General features: G+C 37.6%; 1 protein-coding gene and 1 long non-coding RNA gene across 2 annotated transcripts in view; one reads left to right on the forward strand and one right to left on the reverse strand.

Annotated features, from left to right (window-relative positions):
• PRMT9 (protein arginine methyltransferase 9) overlaps positions 1–27,982 on the forward strand; it is a 95,008-nt gene that overhangs the window by 12,863 nt on the left and 54,163 nt on the right. The window lies entirely within an intron of this gene.
• On the reverse strand, positions 493–27,926 carry LOC147581717 (uncharacterized). The gene is made up of 5 exons (XR_015250182.1): positions 26,615–27,926; positions 8,008–8,081; positions 7,650–7,893; positions 1,468–1,509; positions 493–744 (listed from the first exon to the last, which is right to left on the reverse strand). It is a non-coding gene; the product is annotated as an uncharacterized LOC147581717 (long non-coding RNA).

Raw genomic sequence — 27,982 nt, forward strand, 5'->3', positions numbered from 1 at the left:
GAGAGGGGAGAGAGAGATGCAGAATCCGAAGCAGCTCCAGGCTCTGAGCTGTCAGCACAGAGCCCAATGCAGGGCTCAAACTCACAAACAGATCATGACCTGAGCTAAAGTCAGAAGCTTAACTGACTGAGTCCACCCATGCACCTGGTAATATATTTTAATATATATTTTTAAGTTTTTGTTTAACAGGTTTGGTATCTGTTTGGGATGATGAAAAGTTCTGGAAATAGTGGTGATGGTTGCATGTTACAAATATATTTAATGCTCCTGAATTGTGTACTTAAAAGTGGTTAAAATGGTAGGGGTGTTCGGGGGTTCAGTCAGTTAAAACTCCAACTCTTGATTCAGCTCAGGTCATGATCTCACGGTTTGTGGATTCAAGCCCCATGTTGGGGTCTGCACTGACAGCACAGAGCCTGCTTGGGATATCCCTCTCTCCGTCTCTTTCTGCCCCTTCCCACCCCCCCTAAAATAAGGTAAAAACATTAAAAAATCTTTTTAAAAAGTGGTTAAAATGGTGAATTGTATGTTGTATACATTTTACCACAATAAAAAAACACAAGTATAAAGTTTTTCTACCAAAATCTTCCAGTAATTATAAGGGTTAGAAAACCAGTCATTCATATATTGTTGTTGAGAATATAAACAGGTATTTCCTTCTGGAGGCAGTTTTGGTGATACTTACTAAAATTTCTTTGAAATGTGATGCCATTGATTCATTTATTCTCCTTGTGGGAATTCAACCTAAAATTAAAAAAAAAAATAGTGATTTATAAAGTTTTATGCAAAATGATCTTAACCTTAGCATGGTTTTTAAAAGCCAAAAATATGAAATTGTCTAAACTTGACCATGGTGGATTGATTAAACAATTTAGGGTATATTCATACTTTGAGCACTAATTTTAGCTATCTAAAATTATAGTACAGAAGACTATTTCATGAAAAATATTAGAGAAATACTCCAATATAATGTTAAATGAAAAAGATACAAACACTAGGTCTTAAGTTGAATAATAAGTTCTTAGATGTAAGGTTAGTTTGACAGTGTTGATTCATTTTTAATTTTTTTAAGTTTGAAAATTAAAATTTAAAAATACATTTATTTATTTTGAGAGAGTCAGAGAGAGCATGAGTGGGGGGTGGGGGGGTAGAAAGCAAGGGAGAGAGAGAATCGCAAGCAGGCCCCATGCTGTCAGTACAGAGCCCGAGGCAGGGCTTGAACCCATGAAACTGTGAGATCACTACCCAAGCGGAAACCAAGAGTCAGACACTCAACTGACTGAGCCACCCAGGCACCCCTGACAGCATTGATTCTTAATGAATCTATGCAGACTATGTTTATAAAATTATTTTCTGTGATTGTTAACTGTGGTTACATGATTACAACTACAAGTCCTTTAAATATCTCAGGATACAATTTATCTGGGCATAAAAAAATTCAATAAAAGAATTAAATTTGCTTCTTACCTTCCTTGAATTTATGTTTCCTCCTACCATTATTCTTTTACCCTTTTCATTTGAAGGTAGTTATTGAGAGAAGAATGGAGAAAAAGAGACTTTGGTTAGTTCTGCTTTCTCTGTTATCTATTAAACATTACATCATTTTCCCCAGAGTCTTTATGGTTTTGTTCTTGCCATGAACATGACCATAAAAGGGCAGTCCCCACCCCCACCCCCACGCCCACCCTTTTTTCTCCTTTTTTTTTTTTTTTTAAAGTTTTTTTTTTTTTTAACGTTTTTTTTTTATTTATTATTTTTGGGACAGAGAGAGACAGAGCATGAACGGGGGAGGGGCAGAGAGAGAGGGAGACACAGAATCGGAAACAGGCTCCAGGCTCCGAGCCATCAGCCCAGAGCCCGACGCGGGGCTCGAACTCACGGACCGCGAGATCGTGACCTGGCTGAAGTCGGACGCTTAACCGACTGCGCCACCCAGGCGCCCCTCTCCTTTTTTTTTTTTTTAACTATGTTTCACATGTCTAAGTTCCTTCTGGATTCTGCTTTCCCTGATATCATTAGTCAAGGTTCATGCTGCTCTCTAGTATTTATGTAAATGTACACATCTATCTATCCTTTCATATTTTGGGCTCATAAAGGAATATCTCTGTAGTTACTTGGTGTTTTAAGATCTCCCTTTTTTTCTTCCCTATTCAAATTATTTAAGAAAGTAGTCTTCAACCTGAGTTATAGGAACCCCCAAAAGTTTGTGAATACTTTTCAAGGAGCACTGTTGGCAGGAAAATTGTTATTTCCAGATCCTCAACTTCCAGTTGTCCTTTATCCTAAAATTTATCTGAAAAAAACCATTTTGCAAGTTCTCCTGCCCACCTCCCCTTTCACAGTGACTCTGTTTGCACGGAAGAGGAGAAGGTAGAAAAGCACACTGCAAGTTCATTCATCTGCACACTTGTCCCAAGATGTAAAAATCTCCAGGGTACCAAGGGGACAATTTGAAATATTTTTGTCTGGAAGCCTTCTACAATGATTAACCCAGATGGTGACTATTGTCTTTCCCTGTCTTATGCACATTTCTTTTTTTTTAACTTGTTTTATTTTTTACTTTTTTAAAATTTACATCCAAATTAGTTAGTATATAGTGCAACAATGATTTCAGGAGTAGATTCCTTAGTGTCCCTTACCCAATTAGCCCATCCCGCCCGCAACCCCTCCAGTAACCCTCAGTTTGTTCTCCATATTTATGAGTCTCTTATGTTTTGTCCCTCTCCCTGTTTTTGTATTATTTTTGTTTTCCCTTCCCTTATGTTCATCTGTTTTGTCTCTTCAAGTCCTCATATGAGTGAAGTCATATGATTTTTGTCTTTCTCTGACTAATTTCACTTAGCATAATACCCTCCAATTCCATCCACGTAGTTGCAAATGGCAAGATTTCATTCTTTTTGATTGCCGAGTAATACTCCATTGTATATATATACCACACCTTCTTTATCCATTCATCCATCGATGGACATTTGGGCTCTTTCCATACTTTGGCTATTGTTGATAGTGCTGCTATAAACATGGGGTGCATGTGTCCCTTCGAAACAGCACACCTGTATCCCTTGGATAAATGCCTAGTAGAGCAATTGCTGGGTCGTAGGGTAGTGCTATTTTTAGTTTTTTGAGGAACCTCCATACTGTTTTCTAGAGTGGCTGCACCAGCTTGCATTCCCACCAACAATGCAAAAGAGATCCTCTTTCTCCGCATCCTTGTCAACATCTGTTGTTGCCTGAATTGTTAATGTTAGCCATTCTGACAGGTGTAAGGTGGTATCTCATTGTGGTTTTGATTTGTATTTCCCTGATGATGAGTGACGTGGAGCATTTTTTCATGTGTTGGTTGGCCATCTGGAAGTCTTCTTTGGAGAAGTGTCTATTCATGTCTTTTGCCCATTTCTTCACTGGATTCTTTGTTTTTTGGGTGTTGAGTTTGATAAGTTCCTTATAGATTTTGGATACTAACCCTTTATCTGCTATGTCATTTGCAAATATCTTCTCCCATTCTGTCGGTTGCCTTTTAGTTTTGCTGATTGTTTCCTTTGCTGTGCAGAAGCTTTTTATTTTGATGAGGTTCCAGTAGTTCATTTTTGCTTTTGTTTCCCTTGCCTCCGGAGACGTGTTGAGTGAGAAGTTGCTGCGGCCAAGATCAAAGAGGTTTTTGCTTGCTTTCTCCTCGAGGATTTTGCTGGCTTCCTGTCTTACATTGAGGTCTTTCATCCATTTTGAGTTTATTTTTGTGTATGGTGTAAGAAAGTGGTCCAGGTTCATCCTTCTGCATGTAGCTGTCCAGTTTTCCAAGCACCACTTGCTGAAGAGACTGTCTTTATTCCATTGTATATTCTTTCCTGCTTTGTCAGAGATTAGTTGGCCAAACGTTTGTGGGTCCATTTCTGGGTTCTCTATTCTGTTCCATTGATCTGAGTGTCTGTTCTTGTGCCAGTACCATACTGCCTTGATGATTACAGCTTTGTAGTATAGCTTGAAGTCTGGGATTGTGATGCCTCCTGCTTTTGTTTTCTCTTTCAAGATCACTTTCGCTATTCGGGGTCTTTTCTGGTTCCATACAAATTTTAGGATTATTTGTTCTAGCTCTGTGAAGAATGCTGGTGTTATTTTGATAGGGATTGCATTGAATATGCAGATTGCTTTGGGTAGTATCAACATTTTAACAATATTTGTTATTCCAATCCAGGAACATGGAATTTTTCCATTTTTTTGTGTCTTCTTCAATTTCTTTCATAAGCTTTCTATAGTTTTCAGTGTATTGCATATTTCTGTTACAGGTGAAGAATAGCCTTAGAAACCTCCCTGTTGAGATATGCTGAATATGGTATAGGGTGAGACGGGTAGGAGTGATGATAATTCCCCTTTATTAACTTGCTTCTCCCATCCTTAAATATAATTAGACAATACATGGTTCTTGAGGAAGAGACTCATGAAAGCAAATAAACACAATGTCTTTAAGAAACATTAAACTCTAAAAATGGCTCTCCTTATCTCCTTTTTGAAAATAAGCTCTTTTTCCTTTTTCGGTGTCTCCTCAGGATTCCTTCTAGAATGTGCTGTCAGCTGAAAAGAAAAGCACCCTTGAACAGATTAGTCATGCTGATTTATTAAAATATAACTGGAATGTATAACTGTGATTTTTGAGACATGATGGATAAAGCCTGTGCAGAAAAAGTTTACATGATTTATTTCAGAATGAGTTTGCATTATTTTAAAAGGGAGTTATAACTTATTTCATAATTTAATATCATAAAATAGTTATTGATTTACTGAGTTAAGCTTTCTGTGCCTCAGATTCCTCTTCTGTAAAATGGGGTTAATAATAGTACCCCTCCATTGAGTTGCTTTGGAGATTAAATGAGTCAACCTATAATCTATGCAAATCACATAGAAGAGTGCCTGGTGCATAGTAAGTGCTTTTCACATCAGAATGCTCTCCTCCCTGGTCCGAACTCTTCTGTTTGTCTGTACTCACTCCCTTGGTAATCTCACCCAGTCTCCTGGCTTCAAATATCTGTATGCCAATGATGCCCAAATTTATATTTCCCATACCTGCTCACTGCAGAACTCTATACTCATATATTTAATAGCTTATTGGCCATCTCTACTTGGATACCTAATAGACATCCCACTCTCACTCTCTCCTAGCTGAACCCTGTTCTTTCCTCTCCCTCAATCTGCTCCACCTACAGAATTTCCCCTGCCACTTGATGTCAATGTCATCCTTCCAAATGCTCAGTCCTCCAAAACTTGGGAATAAGTCTGCACGCATTTCTTTCTCTCATACTCTACATCCAATTGGTCTTCCTAAAAAAAATATATATATATCCAAGAACAAACAGAGGGTTACTGGAGGGGTTGTGGGAGGGGGTATGGGATAAATGGGTAAAGGACATTAAGGAATCTACTCCTGAAATCATTGTTGCACTATATGCTAACTTGGATCTAAAATTAAAAAAATAAAATAAAAATTAAATATATATATATCCAGAATCTGACCACCATTCACTACCCCTACCACTGAGCCCTGCTGTAAGCTACTCTGATTTGTCTCCTGTATTACTGCTTATAGACTCCTAACTAGGTTTCCTGTATGTATACATACATTGAAACCCATAAATATTATTTTATTCTAAAAAGATTGTAAAAATATGCATCAAACTGTTGGCAACGGCTATCTTAGGGTGGTGATCATTTAAAATATTTGCCTTTTTGGGGTGCCTGGGTGGCGCAGTCGGTTAAGCGTCCGACTTCAGCCAGGTCACGATCTCGCGGTCTGTGAGTTCGAGCCCCGCGTCAGGCTCTGGGCTGATGGCTCGGAGCCTGGAGCCTGTTTCTGATTCTGTGTCTCCCTCTCTCTCTGCCCCTCCCCCGTTCATGCTCTGTCTCTCTCTGTCCCAAAAATAAATAAACGTTGAAAAAAAAAATTTTAAAAAAAATATTTGCCTTTTTGTCCAAAAATATTATTTTTGGGAATTTATCTGTAGGAAACAATTAGGATGTGCCTAAAGATTTAAGTTCAAGGATTCTAGTTACAACAGTATGTATAATAGGTAAGAATAGGACATAGCCTAAGTATCTAACAATAGAAAAGTAGGGTTTTTTCCCCAAGTTTTTATTCAAATTCCAGTTAGTTAACATACAGTGTAATATTAGTTTCAGGTGTAGGAGTTAGTGATTCATCACTTACATGCAACAACCAGTGCTCTTCACAGCTGCCCCACTTAATCCCCATCACCCACTTAACCCATCTTTCCCACACACCACCCCTCCAGCAGCCCTCAGTTGGTTCTCCATAGTTAAAAGTCTGCTTTATGGTTTGCCTCTCTCTCTCCTTTTTCCTCCTATGTTCAACTGTTTTGTTTCTTAAATTCCACATATGAATAGGAAAGTAGTTTAATAAATTATGTTATAGCTAGGTGATAGATTGTCTTACAAGGTTGAATATATTTTTCAAAAAATTAATAACACACCATTAGTGAAAAAAGTAATAAAATAGCAAGTACACAATGAGATTAACTTTGCAAAGTAAAAAAATGTATATGAAGAGAAGAAAAGGTAGGAAGGATATACACAAAATATTAACAGCAGTCACCATATAGGAAACACACATAGGTGGCCATGGTCTAGAGCTGAAGAGTTGTGAAAAAGGCACTGCTTCTCCATTAGCAAACCTGCTTGGAATTCACAAACTCAGAACAAATGTGCAAATTCTAATCAACACTTCCTGCAATGTTTTGCAGTGTCAGCTTAAGCAACCATCTCATTTATAGGCTACGAATGCACTCATAGAGCATATCACATGAATAAAAAGATATTTTAACTCTGAATTTGTTGTCACAAAAAATGATTCTCATACAGCATACTTAGCAAGTAGAAAAAAAAAAATCCCCTAATGCTTTTAGGAATGTAGGCCTTTTAAGTCTTTGCCAGATTAGGATGGGTTAACCTATTTTTTGCAATGACCGATAAGAGTTTCCCAAGAGCTTCTTATCAGTTTTTAACCTGTTTGAAAAAGTAGTTAAAAGAGCAAGAAATAAGTTTGCTTGGCATACTCAGTGACTGACACCCAGTTTTTAACTCATAATTTTTCTTAGTTTTTAACAGTTGAGCTTAAACGTTAGTTCTCAGAATTTTTTGTTTCATGTGTTTCTTGTAACTTACAGAATGAATCAAAAGAAGAAAAATTCTAAATTCACAACTGTCTCTTCTATTCAGGCCTATCATTTTTACCAGAGGATATTAATGTGATTAAGAAGTCTAAGAAGCCTTCTCTCTTTATTTTTTACTTATCTAAAGCATAGATACCATTAGAACTACCAACTCATTTCACTGAAAAGTAAAACCAACAAATAAAAAGCAGAATGCAAAGCTCACAAGCAATGAAATGCTATCAAGACAAGGCTATCAAAATGACCTGCAAATCAAGCTTGAGGTTTTTTTCATGAATCAAATGATCAAATTCAAATACAAAAGGTGTCAGGTATGTAATCACCACATTTCTTTATCACTTACCCATAAGACTGCCCTTAAGAGCCCACATATTTAAAAATGAGAACATGAAATTTTACAGGACTTTGTTGTAAAACTGTACGTGTACTAGAATACTGCCACTTTGCTCTTTTGGAACATAAAACACAATTTACCAAACAATAGTCCCCATAAGAGACGGAAAGATCTGATTATGTGCTTAGGAGAGCTTAAGAGCCTTTCTTTCTTTCTTTTTCTTTCTTTCTTTCTTTCTTTCTTTCTTTCTTTCTTTCTTTCTTTCTTTCTTTCTTTCTTTTCTTCTTTCTTTCTTTCTTTCTTTTCTTCTTTCTTTCTTTCTTTCTTTCTTTCTTTCTGACTATTTTGGTATTCTTTGAGAACAAGCTGAAATTCTCTTGTGTTCTGGAGAGAGAGAGAAAGGCAAAAATTACTAATGTAAAACACGAACTTCTTACCAGTATCAAAACAAAACAAAACAAAACAAAGCAAAACAAAACAAATCAACTTTAGGTTTACCTGGAATGAGTGTGTGCAGTAAGAATCCCATTTTGGTCACATCTCTACAGGTGGGCTGTCTTTATAGCTTATGTCTAGCAAATTTAAAATCTGAATGTTAATGACATCTAAATTAAAAAACCCCTACACGAGTGTGAACAAAGAGAAAATCATTACTTCTAGATATTTAGTCAAATTTGAGGTAGAATTTCTCCCTGGATTTACACTATGGTTCTCAATTTAGGAATTGTGATGTTTTGGAAAATGTTTCAAGAAAACTATCCTAAGGTGTGAACCTTTGTTGTTTTCTTAGTAGCAGTTAATTTTATTTATTTTTCTTCTTATTTACAAATTCTATTTTTTTTATTGAGGTATAGTTGACACATAATGTTACATAAGTTTCAGGTGTACAACATATTGGTTCCACAACTCTATGTACTATGCTCCCCATGAGTGCAGCTACCATCTGTCACCATACAAGACTATTAAAATATCACTGACTATATCCCCTATGCTGTACTTCTTATCCCTATGACTTATTCATTCCATAACTGGAAACCTGTACCTCCTAATCCCCCTCACCCATTTTGCCTATCCTACTCTCCTCCCCTCTGGCAATCACCAACTTGTCTCTGTATTTATGGGTCTGTTTCTGCTTTGCTTGTTAATTTGTTTTGTTTTTTAGATTTCACGTATAATGAAATCATACGGTTTGTCTTTCACTGACTTATTTTACTTAGTATCATACCCTCTAGATCCATCCATGTTGTTATGAATATCAAGATTTCAAGACCGAGTAATATTCCATTGTGTATATACCACCTCTTCTTTATCTATTCAACTATTGATGGACACTTGGGTTGCTCTCATATCTTGACTATTGTAAATAATGCTGAATTAAACATAGGGATGCATGTATCTTTTCAAACTACTGATTTCACTTCTTTGGATAAATACCCATTTGTGGAATTACTGCATCACATGGGAGTTCTATTTTTAATATTTGAGCAACCTCAAATAGAGAACAACCATTGTTCTCTACAATGGTTTCATCAATTTACATTCCCACAAACACTACATGAGGGTTCACTTGCCTCCATATCCTTCCAACACTTGTTATTTTTTTCAGTTAATTAATTCATTCATTTATTCATTCTTTCACTTTTTGATTCTGACAGGTGTAATGTAATATCTCATTGTGGTTTTAACTTTGCATTTACCTGATGATTTATTGATGTTGGGCATCTTTTCACATACCTGTTGGGTATCTGTATGACTTTGGAAAAAGTCTATTCAGGTCTTCTGCCCATTTTTTAATCAGATTAATTTTGGTTTTGTTGTTGTTGTTGTTGTTGTTTTGGTGTTGAGTTGTATAAGTTTTTTATATATTGTAGATACTAATCCCTTATGGGAGATATCATTTGTGAATATCTTCTCTCATTCAGTAGGTTGCCTTTTCTTTCTTTCTTTTTTTAAGTTTGTTTATTTTCAGAGACAGAGACAGAGAGAGAGAGAGAGAGAGAGCGCGAGCATATGAGCGGGGGAGGGGCAGAGAGAGTGGGTGACAGATGATACCAGGCTCTGTGCTGACAGCAGAGAGCCTGATGCAGAGCTCAAACTCATGAACTGTGAGATCATGACCTGAGCCAAAGTCAGATGCTTAACCTACTGAGCCACCCAGGTGCCCCAGGTCGCCTTTTCATTTTGTCAATAGTTTCCTTCACTCTGCAAAAGCTTTTTTATTTTGGTGTAGTCTCAATAGTGTCTTTTTATTTTCTGGTTTTTTGCTTTTGTTTCTCTTGCCTAAGGAGACATAGATAAAAGAATATTGCTAAGGCTAATCTGTAAGAGATTACTGTCTATGTTTTCTTCTAGAAGTTGTATGGCTTCAGGTCACACATTTAGGTTTTTATTCAACTTTATTTCTGTGTATGGCATAAAAAAAGTGGTCCAGTCTCATTCTTCTGCATGTAGCTGTCAAGTTTTCCAAGCACTATTTATTGAAGAAACTGTCTTTTCCTCCATTGTATATTCTTGCCTCCTTTGTCGTATACTAATTGACCATATAAGCATGGGGTTATGTCCAGGCTTTCTATTCTATTAATTAGTGTGTCTGTTTTTATGCCAGTACCACCCTGTTTTGAGTTTTATAGCTTTGTAGTATATCTTGAAATCTGAGACTATGAAACCTTCAGCTTCATTCTTTTTTCTCAAGATTGCTTTGGTTGTTTGGGATCTTTTGTGGTTCCATACAAATTTTAGGATTTTTTGTACTAGTTCTGTGAAAAATGCTGTTGTTATTTGAATATTAACTATTCCAATCCATGAGCATGGCATGTCTTTCCATTTGTTTGTGTCATCTTCAATTTCTTTCATCAATGTTAAATAGTTTTCAAATTACAAGTCTTTTTCCTCCTTGATTAAGTTTATTCCTAATTAGTTCATTCTTTGGTGCAATTGTAAATGGAATTGTTTTCTTAATTTATCTTTCTGCTACTTTTTTTTATTAATGTATAAAACACAATCAATTTCTGTACATTAATTTTGTATCTTGTAACTTTACTGCTTTATTTATTAGTTCTAATAGTCTAATAGTTTTTAGGTGGAGTCTTTAGGGTTTTCTATGTGTATCACATCATCTACAAATAGTGACAGTTTGACTTCTTACCAATATAAATGGCTTTCATTTCTTTTTCTTATCTGATTGTTGCAGCTAGGACTTCCATTACTATGTTGAACAAAAGTGGCAAGAGTGAACATCCTTGTTTGTTCCTGATCTTAGAGGAAAAACTATCAGTTTTTTTTACCATTGAGTATAATGTTAGCTGTGGGTTCGTCATATACGGCCTTTATTATGTTGAGTTTTGTTCCTTCTAAACCCACTTTGTTGAAAGTTTTTATCATGAACAAATGTTGAATTTTGTCAAATGCTTTTTCTGCCATCTATTGAGATGATCATATGATTTTATACTTCATTTTGTTAATGTAGTGTATCACATTGATTGATTTGTGAATATTGAACGATTCTTGCATCCCTAAAATAAATCCCACTTGATCATGGTGAATGATCCTTTTAATATATTGTTGGAAAGGGTTTCCTAATATTTTATTGAGGGTTTTTGTATCTATTTTCACCAAGGCCACTATATTAGCCTGTAGTTTTCTTTCTTTGTAGTATCTTTGTCTCGTTTTGGTATCAGGGTAATACTGGCCTCATAGAATGTATTTGGATGGGCGCCTGGGTGGCTCAGTCAGTTAAGCGTCCGACTTCAGCTCAGGTCACATCTCCTAGTTTGTGGGTTTGAGCCCCGCATCAGGCTCTGTGCTGACAGCTTGGAGCCTGGAGCCTACTTCGAATTCTGTGTCTCCCTATCTCTCTGCCCCTCACCTGCTCATACTCTGTCTCTCAAAAATAAATAAATGTTAAAAAAAAAAAAAGAATGTATTTGGAAGCTTTCCTTCCTCTTCAATGTTTTGGAATCGTTTGAGAATAGGTGTTAACTTTTCTTTAAATGTTTATAGAATATGGAGTGTCTTGGTGGCTCAATTGGTTGAGGACCCAACTCTTGATTTCAGTTCAGGTCATGATCTCATGGTCTTGAGATCAAGCCCCGAAACAGGCTCAGTGGTCAGGATCAGGGATTGGGCTCAGTGTTTGGGGTCCACGCTAAGCATGGAATCTGCTTAAAATTCTCTCTCTCCTTTTCTCTCGGCCCCTGCCCCACTCGTGCTTGATCTCTCTCTCTCTCAAAAAAAGTTTTTAATAATAAAAAAGAAATAAATGTTTGTAGAATTAACATGTGAAGTCACTTGGTCCTAGATTTTTGTTTGTTGGGAGTTTTTGATTACTGATCAATTTTGTTACTAGTTATTTTTCCGTTCAGAATTTTCTATTTCTTCCTGATTTGGTATTGGAAGATTGTATGTTTCTAGGAATTTATCCACTTCTTTTAGGTTGTCCAACTTGTTGACATATAATTTTCCATAGTATTTTCTTATAATCCTTTATATTTCTGTCGTGTTGGTTGTTACTTCTCTTTTATTTCTGATTTTATTTGGATTCTCTCTCTCTCTCTCTTTTCTTGATAAGTCCAGGCTAGAGGTTTATCAATTTTATTTATCTTTTTAAAGAACCAGTTTTTGATTTTGTTGATTTTGGTTTCGGTTTCATTTATTTCCGCTCTGATCTTTATTATTTTCTTCCTTCTACTAACTTTGGGCTTTGTTTGTTCTTTTCTTTCTAGTTCCTTTAAATGTAAGTTTAGATTGTTTATTTTTTTTATTTTTAAAATTTTAATTCCCGTATAGTTAACATACAGTGTTATATTAGTTTCAGTATAGGTGTACAATATAGTGATTCAACAATTCTATACATCACCCAGTGTTCATCACAACTAGTGCACTCCTTAATCCCCTATCACCTACTTCACCCATTCCCCTACCCATTTCCCCTCTGGTAACCATCAGTTTGTTCTCAATAGTTGAGCGTCTGTTTCTTGTTCTCTCTTTCTTTGTTGTTTTTTCCATTTGCTCATTTATGTCATTTCTTAAATTCCACATATGAGTCTAATCATACCATATTTGTCTTTCTCTGACTGACTTATTTCACTTAGCATATACTCTCTAGGTACATCCATGTTGTTGCAACTGGCAAGATTTCATTCTGTTCTGTGCCTGAATAATATTCCCATATTATGCTTACATAATTTGGCTATTGTAAATAATGCTGGTATAACCATAGGGGTGCGTGTATTCCTTTGAATAAGTGTTTTTGTATTTGGGGGGTAAATATCCAGTAGCACGATTACTGGATCATAGGGTAGTTCTATTTTTAACTTAAAATTTTTTTTTTTAATTTGAGAGAGAGAGAGCACACAAGTGGGGCAATGAGGAGAGGGGGGGGGCAGAGGGAGAAAAAAGAGAGAGAGAGAGAGAGAGAGAGAGAGAGAGAATCCCAACCAGGCTCCATACTCAGCATGGAGTCTGATGCAGGGCTCAATCCTAGGACCCTGGGATCATGAGCTGAGCTGAAATCAAGAGCCAGATGCTCAACCAACTGAGCCACCTAGGCATCTCTATTTTTAACTTTTTGAGAAACCTCCATACTGTTTTCCAAAGTGGCTACACCAGTTTGCATTCCCACCAAGAGTACAAGAGGTTCCTTTATCTACACACCCCTGTCAGCACTTGTTTCTTGTGTGTGTGTGTGTGTGTGTGTGTGTGTGTGTGTGTGTGTGTGTAAGACATTCTGAGAGGTGTGAGGTGATATTTCATTATAATTTTGCTTTGCATTTCCCTGATGATGAGTGATGTTGGGTATCTTTTCATGTGTCTGTTGGCCATTTGGATGTCTTCTCTGGAGAAATGCCTGTTCATATTTTCTTCCCATTTTAAATTGGATTGTTTGTTTTATGGGTGCTGAGTTTATTGAGTTCTTTATATATTTTGAATACTAACCTTTTATCAGATATGTCATTTGCAAGTATCTTCTCCCATTCCATTGGTTGCCTTTTAGTTTTATTGTTTCCTTTGCTGTGTAGAAGCTTTTTTTAAATATAGTCCCAATAGTTTATTTTTGCTTTTATTTCCCTTGTCTCAGGAGACATATCCAGAAAAATGTTGTGATGGCCAATGTCAGAGACCTTACTGCCTGTGTTCTCTTCTAGGATTTTTATGGCTTCAGGTCTCACATTTAGGTCTTTAATCCATTTTGAATTTATTTTTGTGTATGGTGTAAGAAAGTGGTCCAGTTTCATTCTTTTGCATGTAGCTAACTGGTTTTCCCAACACCACTTGTTGAAGAGACAGTCTTCTTCCTATTGCATATTTTTTCCTGCTTTGTCAAAGATTAACTGACCCTATAATTATGGGTTTATTTTTGGGTTTTCTGTTCTGTTCCATTTATCTATGTCTATTTTTATGCTAGTACAATACTGTTTTGATTAATACAGTTTTGTAATATAGCTTGAAGTCTGGAATTGTGGTATCTCCAGCCTTGCTTTTCTTTCTCAAAATTGCTTTGGCAATTTGGGGTCTTTTGTGGTTCCATATAAATTTTAGGCTAAAAAAATAGACACTTCTAATTACACATTTGTGATTCTAGTCATCTGTGGGGTGAAAATCCCCATCCTCACTCCCAATTCCAGCTACGTGGGTACAATATGACATCATGGTCTGGCTGTTGGTGAAGGGGTAAAGGTGAGTGCAGGGCTGGCCCATGGATCTTCAAGAGAGGGAGCTTAGACTATGGTTGAATTTGCATTGCTTCAGGGCCTGCTCAAGCCCTCATTCAGGGACAGAGTACTCTGACTGGTGGAGCAGTCAAGGAGCTGCTTGATCTCATAAGCCCAGCACCCCATCTGCAGGGGCTAGGGGACAGAGTGGGTGGGTGCCTGCTGAGCAGCAGGCTGGGTGGGCTCCGAGCCTCCCCCACTGAAAGCTCCAGTCGGGGTACTACCAACAATGTGTCCCACAGCTGAGCCAATAGCCACCCTATTAGCCATGAACACCATCTGCCCCATTGGGCAAGGTTGGCCAGAGAGCAGACCAGTGTGGCAACGAGGGCAGCGGGTGCATGGGCAGGTGAACAAGGGTGAGGCAGTGTACCTGACTGGGCAGCCATACTGGGGCTCCTCTGGGGCATGGTGGTGGTAGTGGTGGGAATTGGCCAAATGGAGTCAGAGAATGCAACAGTAGCAGTGGTTCTCAAATTTTAGGATTTTTTTGTTCTACTTCTGTGAAAAATGCTGATAGTATTTTCATAGGGATTGAATTAAATGTTTACATTGTTTTGGTTAGTATAGACATTTTATTAATATTTGTTCTACCAATCCATGAGCATGGAATGTCTTTCCATTTCTTTGTGTCATTAGATTATTTGAGATTTTTCATATTTCTTGAGGTACGTCTATATTGCTATAAATTTCCTTCTTAGCCCTGCTTCTGCTGCATCCCAAAGATTTTGGGGTGTTGTGTTTGCATTTTCATTTGTCTCCATGTATTTTTTTATTTCCTCTCATTTCTGTGTTGACCCATTGGTTGTGTAGTAGCATGGTGTTTAGCCTCCACATGTGTGTGTGTGTGTTGTTTTTTTTTCCAGTTTTTTTTTCTTGTAACTGATTTCTAGTTTCATACCATTGTGGTTGAAAAAGATGCTTGATATGATTTCAATCTTCTTAAGTTGATTAAGGCTTATTTTGTGGTCTAACATGATCTATTCTGGAGAATGTTCCGTGTGCACTTGAAAAGAATGTGTATTCTGTTGGTTTGGGATGGACTGTTCTGTGTATATCTGTCAAGTCCATCTGGTCTAAAGTGTTGTTCAAAAATACTGTTTCCTGAGGTGCCTGGGTGGCTCAGTTAGTTAAGCATTTGACTCTCAATTTCAGCTCAGGTCATGATCTCACAGTTCATGGGATCAAGCCCTGCATCTGGCTCCATGCTGACAGCATGGGGCCTGCTTGGTATTCTCTCTCTCCCTCTTTCTCTGCCCTTACTCCACTCATGCATGCACTCTCTCTCTTTCCAAATAAATAAATAAACTTAAAGAAAAATATTGTTTCCTTATTTGATTTTCTGCCTGGATGATCTATCCACTGATGTAAGTGGAGTGTTTAAAGTCCCCTACTATTATTGTATTAGTGTCATCTTCTCCCTTAATGTTTATTAATATTTGCTTTATGTATTTAGGTGCTCCAAGGTTGGATGCATGGACATTTACAAGAGAGATCTTGTAAATAGTACTTGTACTCTTGTACTCTAGTTGGATTGATCCCTTTATCATTATATAATGCTTTTTTGTCTCTTGTTAGTCTTTGTTTTAAAGTGACAATTAATTACAAAATTACACTATTTTGAGTGACAGTTATTTTTAAGCTATAGTTCATACAAAATAGAGAGTAAATATTCCATTGATTAAAAAATGGATTCCAGCTGAAATATCTCATCCATTGATAACAGCAAAATTAACTGATCTTCAACCTCTATATAGTTAGGGGCTATTTCAGTGTTATTTCCAATCACAGTGAAGTAAAAGGAGCATTTGTCAATAAATAGTCATCAAAGCCACACAAATAGTAAACCCTGAACAAGAGAAATAGCTGATATTTGGCATCTAGGTAACTCCCGCAAATTTAAGCAGCAGGCTTAAGCAAAGAGGGTGTAAATATTCATTACTGTATTGAGGATGAATTTCCTGGGTTCTTTATGTCTTTATTACTGCACTTAGTTGCTAGGACCCTTTTCACTTAACAGCCAAAACTTGACTTTCTATGTAAGTTTTTCAATTTATAGATTTCAACTAGTCAATCCAGGGGTTTGACCCTCTCGCTTTCCTTCTCTTCTTCTGGGGATATATATGTTGTACTGACCTCAGAGGCACCTGGCCCCAGGATCTGCTGGGATGCACAATTACGTCTAACCTTTGATTGTCAACTCCTTTCCCTGCTACCCCCTGTCTGTATTCATCTCTGTTAACCTCAACCTGACCACAAGGCCCCTCCCATTCTGTCACACCATTCAGCCACTCTGTATTGCCTTGCGGAGCTCAGGAAACAACTGTTGGATGCTCAGCATCCTGGAGGGTGGGTAGGAGCATCTCAGTCATTCTGCCACAGATGTGTGGTGAGCAGGGGTCTTCTTGAGAGAGATGAAGATCCTCTCTGCTCTTAAGTCTTTACTCTCTTCTTCCAGGAAATTTCCTGTCCTGTCATCTGACTCAGAAGAGTGAATAGGAGATATAATTCCTTTCTTAGGCATCCATCAGCATCCAAATTATAGTCACAGGCACTCAGATTCTCTTCTCCTTCCACCAGTCCTTCTGGTGGACAACTTCATACCTCCTAACTCTTTGGCTTATAGTGTAAACAATCTGCCCTGAATTCTCCAAGCTGTAACTGTTTTAGAATTTTAAAACCCACGTTTCCTCTTTTGAGAAAACTGCCTTTATAATAAAAAGCCTATTGTTTTAGCTTTGATTTTAAAATCCCATTCAGATTTTCTCTGGAGATCTTAAAGTTTTGAAGAAATTGACTGTAAAGTATCAGAGAAAAATAAAAGTCACTTACTTGAAGATGAAAAACAAACAAACAAACAACTCATTCAGAAACTTAGTTGTCTTGTTTGTTCCTGGCTATGTTTACCCTCATCTTGAAACTATGAATGTATTGATTCAGTGGGTGAAGGGGGAGACCTGGTGGTGGGAGAGGAGAACCAAAATACCTGTGAAGAGAGAAACATTATCTCCAAACTGTATCCCACTACATCCATCAGGAAGTGTTTATTAGTGAACATGTGACAAATGGTAGTCAGGGGTGATACAAGCCCCCTAGTGGGAACTTGAAAATGTGCAGGACATATTTAGTCATCACAGTGATTTGGAATTTACTGGCATTTGGTGGGTGGAGGGTAGGGATGATAAACAGCCTGAAAAGTTCAGGACAGTTCCATACAAAATGCCAATAGTTCCCAACTGAAAAATACCAAAGACATTCTTATTTTCTGTTGGGCTTTTTCAGTCCCTGACCCCATCCATGTTACTATCTAGTACAGCTCCAAAGGCCCTCCTTTTAGGCATCAGGCCCCCCTTGCTTACTTCTCAAGCCTGAATCTTTTCCTCTTCACAGCTCCATGGGACTAGCCTGACTACCCATACAGTCTTTGCATGTCTCCAGCCTGAGCTATCATGGGGAGGAGCTAGGTACTCTATCAGGAGGTATTATTTAGGTGTCCAATCCCTTAACGTCAAGTTCCTCTTCTGTCCTAAAGTACCCATGGAGTGGTTTAAGGATTTGGCTCAGACTTGCTTAGCCACTTTTCTATAGAAGAAATACATACCAGTTCTCTTGCTTCCCATTATTGTTCCTATCATTTCTATCTAAAAGAAAAAGTGTGAAAGATCCTGTATTTTACTGCTGTCACTAACTTTGGGCTAGTCATTGAGCTTTCTTGGCAGCTAAATTTTATTATTTGCAAAAATGAAGGAATTGGGCTGGATGATCTGAAGGCATTTAAGGTCTGTGCTTTTATGAAAAAATAGCATTTGTTCTGATTCTGGCATATTTCACCTTTCTTCCTTCACTTACGTCCTTTAGTCTTTTTGTTCATAATTTAGAAGTCAATGGGATCTTTAGCAAAAGAAATGGTAATAATGAAATTAGATTTTCATGCCATTTTGAGGCATGGGTTGGTTAGTTATTTAGCTACGTGCAGTAAAAAGAAATACATTCTAAATTATTATTGTTTTCTATAAAGAATTAATCTCCCTTCTGTCCTTGCTTTACTAATACATTTAGGAAATATTTATTAATCATCTATTGTGCCAAGAACCCTTCTAGATAGAATAGTGCTGAAAATCTAACAGTGAACAAAAGAAACTCACTGCTTTTATAGAGCTTACATTCTAGATCATCAGTTTTCAAGGTGTGGTCTTCAGATCCCTGAGTAATACCTCAGAGGGTCCAAAAGGTCAAAAACATTTTCTTAATAATACTAAGGCATTATTTGACTTTCCCAGTGTGTTCACATTTGCATTGATGGTATGAAAACAGTGGTAGGTTAAATTGCAAGTGACTTGGGGCACCTGGGTGGCTCAGTCAGTTATGCATCCAACTCTTGGTTTCAGCTCAAGTCATGACCTCAAGGTGGTAAGATCAAGCCCTGCATCAGTCTCTGCACTGGGCATGGAGCCTGCTTAAGATCCTCTCTCTCTCCCTCTACCACTTGCTCCCTGTCTCTCTCTGAGAAACAAAACAAAACAATTGCTCTCTCTCTCTCTCTTTAAGAAACAAAACAAAACAAACACAAACAAAAAAACAGCTAAAATGTGGAAGCAACTCATATGTTTACTGACAGATGAATGGATAAGCAAAATTATATATATATATGTATATATACATACATATATATATATATATATATATATATATATACATACATACATACAGTGGAATAATACTTGGCCTTAAAAAGGAAGGAAATTCTGACATGCTATAACATGGATGAACATGGAGGATATTACACTAAGTAAAATAAGACAGTCACTTAAAAACAGTAGAAGAGCAGAGTAAAAGCAGAGCAGAAGATAGGAGAATGGTGGCCTCCAGCAGCTGGGGGGAGAGTTATTGTATAACGGGTATAGAGTTTCATTTTTACAAGGTGAAAGAAGTTACGGGGATAGTTTGAGGTGATGGTTGTACAACACTATGAAAGTATTTAATACCACTGAACTGTAACCTTAAAGATTAAGGTAGCAAATTTTATGTTATGTGTATTTTAACACAACAAACTCCATATGCACACACTGAGGAAAGGCCATGTAAAAACATAGTGATGAGGTAACCACCTGCAAGAGAGGAAGAGAGCCCTCACCAGAAATTAAACCAGCTAGAACCTTGATCTTGGACTGCTGGCCTCCAGAACTGTCAGAAAATAAACTTCTGTTCTTTAACATTTCTACCACAAATCAATAGCTATTGAGCTCTTACTATATCAGTCCTTTTATTATTCTCATTTTACAGAAGGGGAAAGTGAAGTAAAAATTTTCCCAAAGTCCATATTTACTCCTTCTTTGCTTGTCTAGTACATTGGAGAATGTCCCCAGGTTATTGAAAAGTCCTTTGACAGCATTATATATTCATTTGGAAAAAAATGAGGCATTGCTTCAATAATGCTGAAGACATACATTTTTAAAATGTTTTAAATTTATTTTTGTGGGAGCATGAGTGGGGTAGAAGCAGAGAGAGAGAGGGACAGAGGATCCAAAGTGGGCTCTGCATTGACAGCAGTGAGCCCCAATGTATGGCATAAGATCATGACCTGAGCCGAAGTCAGATGCTCAACAGACTGAACTACCCAGATGCCCCAATAATACTGAAGACTTTTAAACTGAAGATCACTTGATTATGCTTCTCTAGTCCTACTATTTCACTGGAATTGGATTTACTAACTGTAGCTATCTCAATATTGTCACATCTCTATAAGTTGTCATTTTTTAAATTTCAATTTTTCTCAGTTTATTTTTTTAAGGTTTTTATTTATTTTTGAGACAGAGAGAGACAGAGCATGAGCAGGGGAGGGGCAGAGAGAGAGGGAGACACAGAATCTGAAGCAGGCTCCAGGCTCTGAGCTGGCAGCACAGAGCCCGATGCGGGGCTCACACTCATGGACTGTGAGATCATGACCTGAGCTGAAGTCGGACACTTACCCAACTGAGCCACCCAGGCGCCCCTCTCTGTTTACTTAATTGTCTGATGATTCATTTTTACTCGGTTCTTTTCTTCATTACCAGCAATTTGTTTCCCGATATTCTTTCTATCTTTGTAACAAAACCCTTTTAAATCTCATTTACTCCTATTTCTAGAACTTTAATTATCTCATGCCTGAATTCTTTTAAATTCATCTTGCAACTGATGTCAGACTAATTTCCCAGTATTCCAGAAATGTGAATTCTTTTTTTAAAAAGTAAATACACACACTATCTTTTTTATTGCCTTCAGAGTCAAGAGAGTTTCCCTTGTATTATACTCTACTTTTCCATGATTTGGACTTGTTTAACACTCTTGATTTTATTTGCCACTGCTACTCAACTTCAACAATAAATAGTTTTCTGTGGGGACAGCTTTCTTTATTCTCTCCAGCATCCATTTTCACCTTTTTGCTTCTGCTTTGCTGGTCTCTTCTCCTGGAAAAAATACCGTTCCCCTTATCTGAGCACATCCTAAATACTACCCATTCTTTAAGACCTGGTTCAAGTCCTATCACCTTCCTGAATGTCTATCCACTCATTCTAGCCATTTAAATGAGCTTACAATGCAATTTTTAGAGGAAGCCACAAGAACTGAGGTGGGAGGATGGGGAAGATGGCAAAATAGGAGGATCCTGACCTTACCTCATTTCACAGACTCACCACAGCTACAATTACATATAACACAACTCACTCTGAAAACCACCTAAAAGACTGGTATAACAGCTCATCTACAGATAAATATATAATGAAAAAGCCACATTGAAAAAGGGTAGGAGGGGCAGAGATGGGGTCAGGATCCATACCTCTAGTCCAGCAGCCCCCAAATGGGAGGGGTATCATAGACGCAGAGGTCCTCCAAGGGGACCAGGGCATCAAGCCCCAAATCAGGCTCCTCACCATCCTGGGTATCTGTACCAGGAAGATAACCCCCCTGGCTTTGACATCTGGCTTTGAAAATCAGTGGGGCTTAATTCCAGGAGACCTATAGGAAGCTGAGACTGTATTCCTATTTATTTTAAGTTTATTTATTTATTTTGAGGGGGGTACAGAGAGAGAGGGAGAGAGGGAATCCCAAGCAGGCTCTGCACTGTCAGTGCAGAGCCCAACATGGGGCTCAAACTCACAAACCATGAGATTATGACCTGAGATGAAATGAAGAGTCAGACGCTTAACCGACTGAGCCACCCAGGTGCCCCTGTATTCCTATTTTTTTAAGTTTATTTATTTATTTTGAGAGAAAGAGTGTGTGAACGTATGCATGTGAGTGGGGGCAGAGAGAGAGGGAGAGAGGGAGAGAGAGAGAGAGAGAGATAGAGAGAGAGAGAGAATCCTAAGCAGGCTCACTGCTGTCAGTGCAGAGCCCAATAAGGGACTTGATCCCATGAACTGTGAGATCATGACCTGAGCTGAAATCAAGAGTCAGACTTTTAACCGACTGAACCACCCATGTGCCCCAAGACTCTATTCCTATTAAAGGGTCAGTACACATATCACTTGCTCTGAGACCCAGCACAGAGGCAGAAGTTTGAAAAATGCCTGAGTTATATATGAAGGAGATGTATGGACTAGTTTTTAGGTTTGCAGTAAAGTGGCAGAAATTTGTATGAAATTTCTCCAGGAATAGAAGTGCTAGTAGGAACTATTTTTATTGCTCTTCTTCAGTCTAGCTGGCCAGACACTTGTGGGAGCCAGTTCTGACACTCTCCATCTACCTTGAGAACACCTCTCCTTTGCCCTGGTGTTCCCCTGTGGTCCAGTCCCTTCCAACCTACTGACTTTGGCAGACTTCCTTCCAAAGCAGCTCCCACCATGCCATACATGGCAGACAGCTTTGGTCAGGACTGGTGTCCCTGGAATGCAACTACTCTCCTGCCATACCCAGCAAATAGCCCTGGCCAGGACAAATGCCCATCCAAAGCACTGACTCCCCTGGGTTGGGGAAGCAGCCCTATCTACCAGCACAAGTGAAGCAGCTGTAGCCAGGCCTCTCAGTCCATCATGCCAGGGGCCAGCCCTGCCCACCAGTGCACCCAGAGTAGACATGACACAGTCACAACCAGAGGCTACACATAGCTCATATAGGGAACACTCCTGGAATGCTGGGTTCTGGTGACCTAGGGGATTGAGCCACTGCACACTACAGGATGCCTTCTACAGAAGGCCACTGCTTTTAAGACCAGGAGGTATTGCTGACCTAATACACAGAAAAAACACAGAGCATCAGGCAAAATGATGAGTCAAGGAATATGTTCCAAATGAAAGAACAAGAAAAAAAGCTCAGAAAAACAACAAAATAAAATGGAGACAAGCAATTTATTTGATAAAGAGTTCAAAGAAGTTGTCATAAAAATGCTAACTGGACTTGAGAGAAGAGTAGATAAACTTAGTGAGAATTTCAACAAAGAGATAGAAAACATTAAAAAGAAACAATCAGAGCTGAACAATATAATAACTCAAATGAAAAATACACTAGAGAAAATCAACAGCCGATTAGAGAAGGCAGAAAAATGAATCCGCGATCTGGAAAACAGAGTGGTGGAAATCACCCAAACTGAAGAGCAAAAAGAATAAAGAATTTAAAAATTAGGGTAGATTAAGGGGCTTTTGAGACAATATCAAGCATAACATTTGTATTATAGGGACAGAAAACCTGAAAGACTTCACCAAAATACTATTAGAATCAATAAATGCATTCAGTACAGTTGTGGAACACAAAATTAATATCTAAAAATTGGTTGTGTTTCTGTACACCAACAAAGTAGCAGAAAAAGAAATTTAAATATAGTTCCAAGGGTGCTTGGGTGGCTCAGTCAGTTAAGCATTTGACTCTTGATCTCAGCTCAGGTCTTGATCTCAGGGTCATGAGTTCAAGCTCCACTTTGGGCTCCACACTGGGCACAGAGCCTACTTAAGTAAAAATAAAAATTAATAATTAAAAAAAGGGAAAAAAATGAAAATCCACTTGTGATCACATTAAAATGAATAAAATACCTAGCAATAAATTAACCAAAGAGGTGAAAAATCTGTACTCTGAAAACTATAAGACAATGAAAAAAATTGAAGACAACAAAAATAAATGGAAAGATATACCATGTTCATGGATTGGAATAATTAATATTGTTAAAATGTCCACACTACCAAAAGCAATCTACAGATTCAATGCAGTCCTTAATCAAATACCAAGAGCATTTTTCACAGAACCAGAACAAAGAATCCTAAAACTTGTATGGAACAACAAAAGACCCTGAATAGCCAAAGCAATTTTGAGAAAGAAGAAGGAAAGCTGGAGGTATTACAACCTAGATTTCAAGATATACTACAAAGCTATACACACAAAGTGTGGTACTTGGCACAAAAACAGACACTCAGATCAATGGAACAGAATAGAGAACCCAGAAATGGACCCACAAACGTATGACCAGCTAATCTTTGACAAAGCAGGAAAGAATATACAATGGAATAAAGACAGTCTCTTCAGTAAATGATGCTGGGAAAACTGGACAGCGACATGCAGAAAAATGAACCTGGACCATTTTCTTACACCATACACAAAAATAAACTCAAAATTGATGAAAGACCTCAATGTAAAACAGGAACCCATCAAAATCCTCGAGGAGAAAGCAGGCAAAAACTTCTTTGACCTCGGCTGCAGCAACTTCTTACTCAAAATGTCTCTGGAGGCAAGGGAAACCAAAGTAAAAATGAACTATTGGGACCTCATCAAGATAAAAAGCTTCTGCACAGCAAAGGAAACAATCAGCAAAACTAAAAGGCAACCGACAGAATGGGAGAAGATATTTGCAAATGACATAGCAGATAAAGGGTTAGTATCCAAAATCTAATAAGGAACTTACCAAACTCAACACCCAAAAAACAAAGAATCCAGTGAAGAAATGGGCAAAAGACATGAATAGACACTTCTCCAAAGAAGACATCCAGATGGCCAACCGACACATGAAAAAATGCTTAATGTCGTTCATCATCAGGGAAATAAAAATTAAAACCACAATGAGATATCACCTCACACCTGTCAGAATGGCTAACATTAACAACTCAGGCAACAACAGATGTTGGCAAGGATGCGGAGAAAGGGGATCTCTTTTACACTGCTTGTGGGAATGCAAGCTGGTGCAGCCACTCTGGAAACAGCATGGAGGTTCCTCAAAAAGTTAAAAATAGCACTACCCTACAACCCAACAATTGCACTACTAGGTATTTATCCAAGGGATACAGGTATGGTGTTTCGAAGGGGGCACATACACCCCCATGTTTATAGCAGCACTATCAACAGTAGCCAAAGTATGGAAAGAGCCCAAATGTCCATTGATGGAAGAATGGATAAAGGTGTGGGGTATATATATATATATATATATACCCCACACCTTTATCCACTCTTTATACATACATACAATGGAGTGTTACTTGGCAATCATATCCGTTACTTGGCATACATATCCATTCTTTATACATACATACAATGGAGTGTTACTTGGCAATCAAAAAGAATGAAATCTTGCCATTTGCAACTATGTGGTATTATGCTAAGCGAAGTAGTTGGAGAAAGACAAATATCATATGATTTCACTCATATGAAGACTTTAAGATCCAAAACAGATGGACATAAGGTAAGGGAAGCAAAGATCATATAAAAACAGGGAGAGGGACAAAACATAAAAGACTCTTAAATATAGAGAACAAACCGAGGGTTCCTGGAGGGGCTAAATGGGTAAGGGGCATTAAGGAATCTACTCCTGAAATCATTGTTGCACCATATGCTAACTAACTTGGATATAAATTAAAACAAATAAATTATTAAGAAAGAAAGAAAGAAAGAAAGAAAGAAACAGACAAAAAAAAAACCCAGTGTGGTACTGCCACAAAAATAGACACATAGATCAATAGAACAGAATAGAAAGCCTAGAAATAAACCCATGCTTATATGGCCAATTAATCTATGACAAAGCAGGCATGAATATATGATGGAGGAAAAGAGAGTTTCTGCAATAAATAGTGCTGGGAAAACTAGACAGCTGCATGCAAAAGAATGAAACTGGACCACTTTCTTATGTCATACATAGAGATAAACTCAAAATGGGTTAAAGACCTAAAGGTGTGACCTGGATCCATACAACTCTTAGAAGAAAACATGGGTAGTAATTTCTTTGATATCAGCCTTAGCAGTATTTTTTTTGGATCTGTCTCTTCAGGAAAGGGAAATAAAAGCAAAAATAAACTATTGGGACTGCACCAAAATAAAAAGCTTTTTCTATTATCCAAAGGAAATGAAAACACTAATTTGAGAAGATATATGCATCCCTATGTTTATTGCAGCATTATTTACAATAACCAAGATATAGGAGTAACCTAGTGTCCATCAGTAGATGATTGAGTGAAGAAGTGGTATATATGTACAATGGAATTTTACTCAGCCATAAAAAGGAGTGAAATCTTGCCTTTCCCAACAACACAGAGAGATAGGCAAGGTATTTTGCTAAGTGAAATATATCAGTCAGAGAAAGACAAATATCATGTGATTTCACTTACATGTGGAAATCTAAAAACAAAACAAATGAATAAAAGAAATAACAAAAGAAATTGAAGCAGACTCCTAAATACAGAGAACAAACCGGTGGCTGCCAGAGAATACCTAATTCATTCTATGAGGTCAGCAGTACCCTAATACCAAAACCAAAGACATCACAAGAAAAGAAAATTATAGGCTAATATTTCTCATGACACAGAGCAAAAATCTTTAATGAAATATTAACAAATAAAATTCAATAATATGTTAAAAAATTACATGCCAAAACTAAGTGAAGTTTACTCCAGGTATGCAAAGCTGATTCAACCTTTGAAAATCAATTCATGTAACCCATCATATCTATAAGTTAAAAAAGAAAATTCACATGATCATATCATAGATGCAGCATCTGACAAAATCTAATACCCAGTCATGATAAAAACTCTCACCGAACTAGGAATAAAGGGGGAATTTCCCACCTTTGACTTGATTAAGAAATCCACAAAACACCTAAGGTAATGTCATACTTAATAGTGAGAAACTAGAAACTTCCCTGCTAAGATCAGGAACAAGGTAAATATGTCCCCTCTCACTACTCCCTTTCAACCTTGTAATGAAAAACTTAGCTAATGCAATAAGACAAGAAAGGGAAATAAGAGGTACACAGATAAAGAAAGAAGAAATAAAACTGTCTTTGTTCACAGATGGCAGGATTACTTATGTAGAAAATCTGAAAGAATTGACAAAAACAGCTTTTGCAATGAAAAAGCAATTGTAGCAAAGCTACAGGATATAATGTAAATATACAAACAATGAATATATACTAACAGTGAACAAGTAGAATTTGACATTAAAAACATTACCATTTCGGGGCGCCTGGGTGGCTCAGTCAGTTGAGTGTCCAACCTCAGCTCAGGTCATGATCTCGCGGTTTGTGAGTTCGAGCCCCACGTCGGGCTCTGTGCTGGCAGCTTGGAGCCTGGAGCCTGCTTTGGATTCTGTGTCCCTCTCTCTCTCTGCCCCACCCCTGCTTGTGCTCTGTCTGTCTCTGTCTTTCAAAAAATGAATAAACATAAAAACAAATTTTTTTAAACATTACCATTTGCATTAACACCCCAAAATGAAATAATTAGGTATAAATTTAACAAAATATGTACAAGATCTATTTGAAGAAAACTATAAATCTCTGGCGAATGCAATTTAATAACTAATAAATGGAAAGATACTACATATTTATGGCTAGGAAGACTCAATATTATCAAGATGTCAGTTCTTTACAACTTGATGTATAGATTCAATGCAATCCCAGTAAAAATCCTAGAGAGATATTTTGTGGGTATCAACAAATTGATTGTAAAGTTTAAATGGAGAGTTAATTAAGAGACTTAGAATATCCAATACAATATTGAGGGAGAAAAACAAAGTCAGAAGATTGACATCATCTGACATAAAGACTTGTTATAAAGTGTGGAATTGGCAAAATAACAAATAAATCAATGGAACAGATTAAAGAGCTCCAAATTAGACCCAAGTAAATACAGTCAACTGATCTTTGAAAAAGGAGCAAAAGGCAAAAAAATGGAGCAAAGATAAACTTTTCAACAAACGGTGCTAGAACAACTGGATGTTCACATGTAACAATACAAATCGAAACACAGACTTTATACCCTTCACAAAAATTAACTAAAAACAGATCACAGACTTAGTATAAAATGCAAAACTATAAAATCCCTAGTAAAAACAGGATAAAATCTACATGACCTTGGGTATGGTGATGACTTTTTAGACAGAACACCAAAGATACAATCCATGAAAAAAAGAATTTGTAAATTGGACTTCATTAAATTTAAAAACTTCTACTATGAGGGGGCGCCTGGGTGGCTCAGGCGATTGAGCGTCCCACTTCGGCTCAGGTCATGATCTCGTAGTTCATGAGTTCAAGCCCCGCGTTGGGCTCTGTGCTGACAGCTCGGAGCCTGGAGCCTGTTTCCAATTCTGTGTTGCCTCTCTCTGCCCCTTCTCTGCTCATGCTCTGTCTCTCTCTGTCTCTCAAAGATGAATAAATGCTAAACAAAAATTTAAAAACTTCTACTATGCAAAAGACACTATCAAGAGAATGAGAAAAGAAGCCACAGAGTTGGAGAAAATATTTGTAAAAGATATATATGAAAAAGGACTGTTGGGGCGCCTGGGTGGCGCAGTCGGTTAAGCGTCCGACTTCAGCCAGGTCA

The sequence above is a fragment of the Puma concolor genome, chromosome B1, assembly GCF_028749965.1.
Source record: "Puma concolor isolate L17-30 chromosome B1, mPumCon1.1.hap2, whole genome shotgun sequence".
Taxonomy (NCBI): Eukaryota; Metazoa; Chordata; class Mammalia; order Carnivora; family Felidae; genus Puma; species Puma concolor.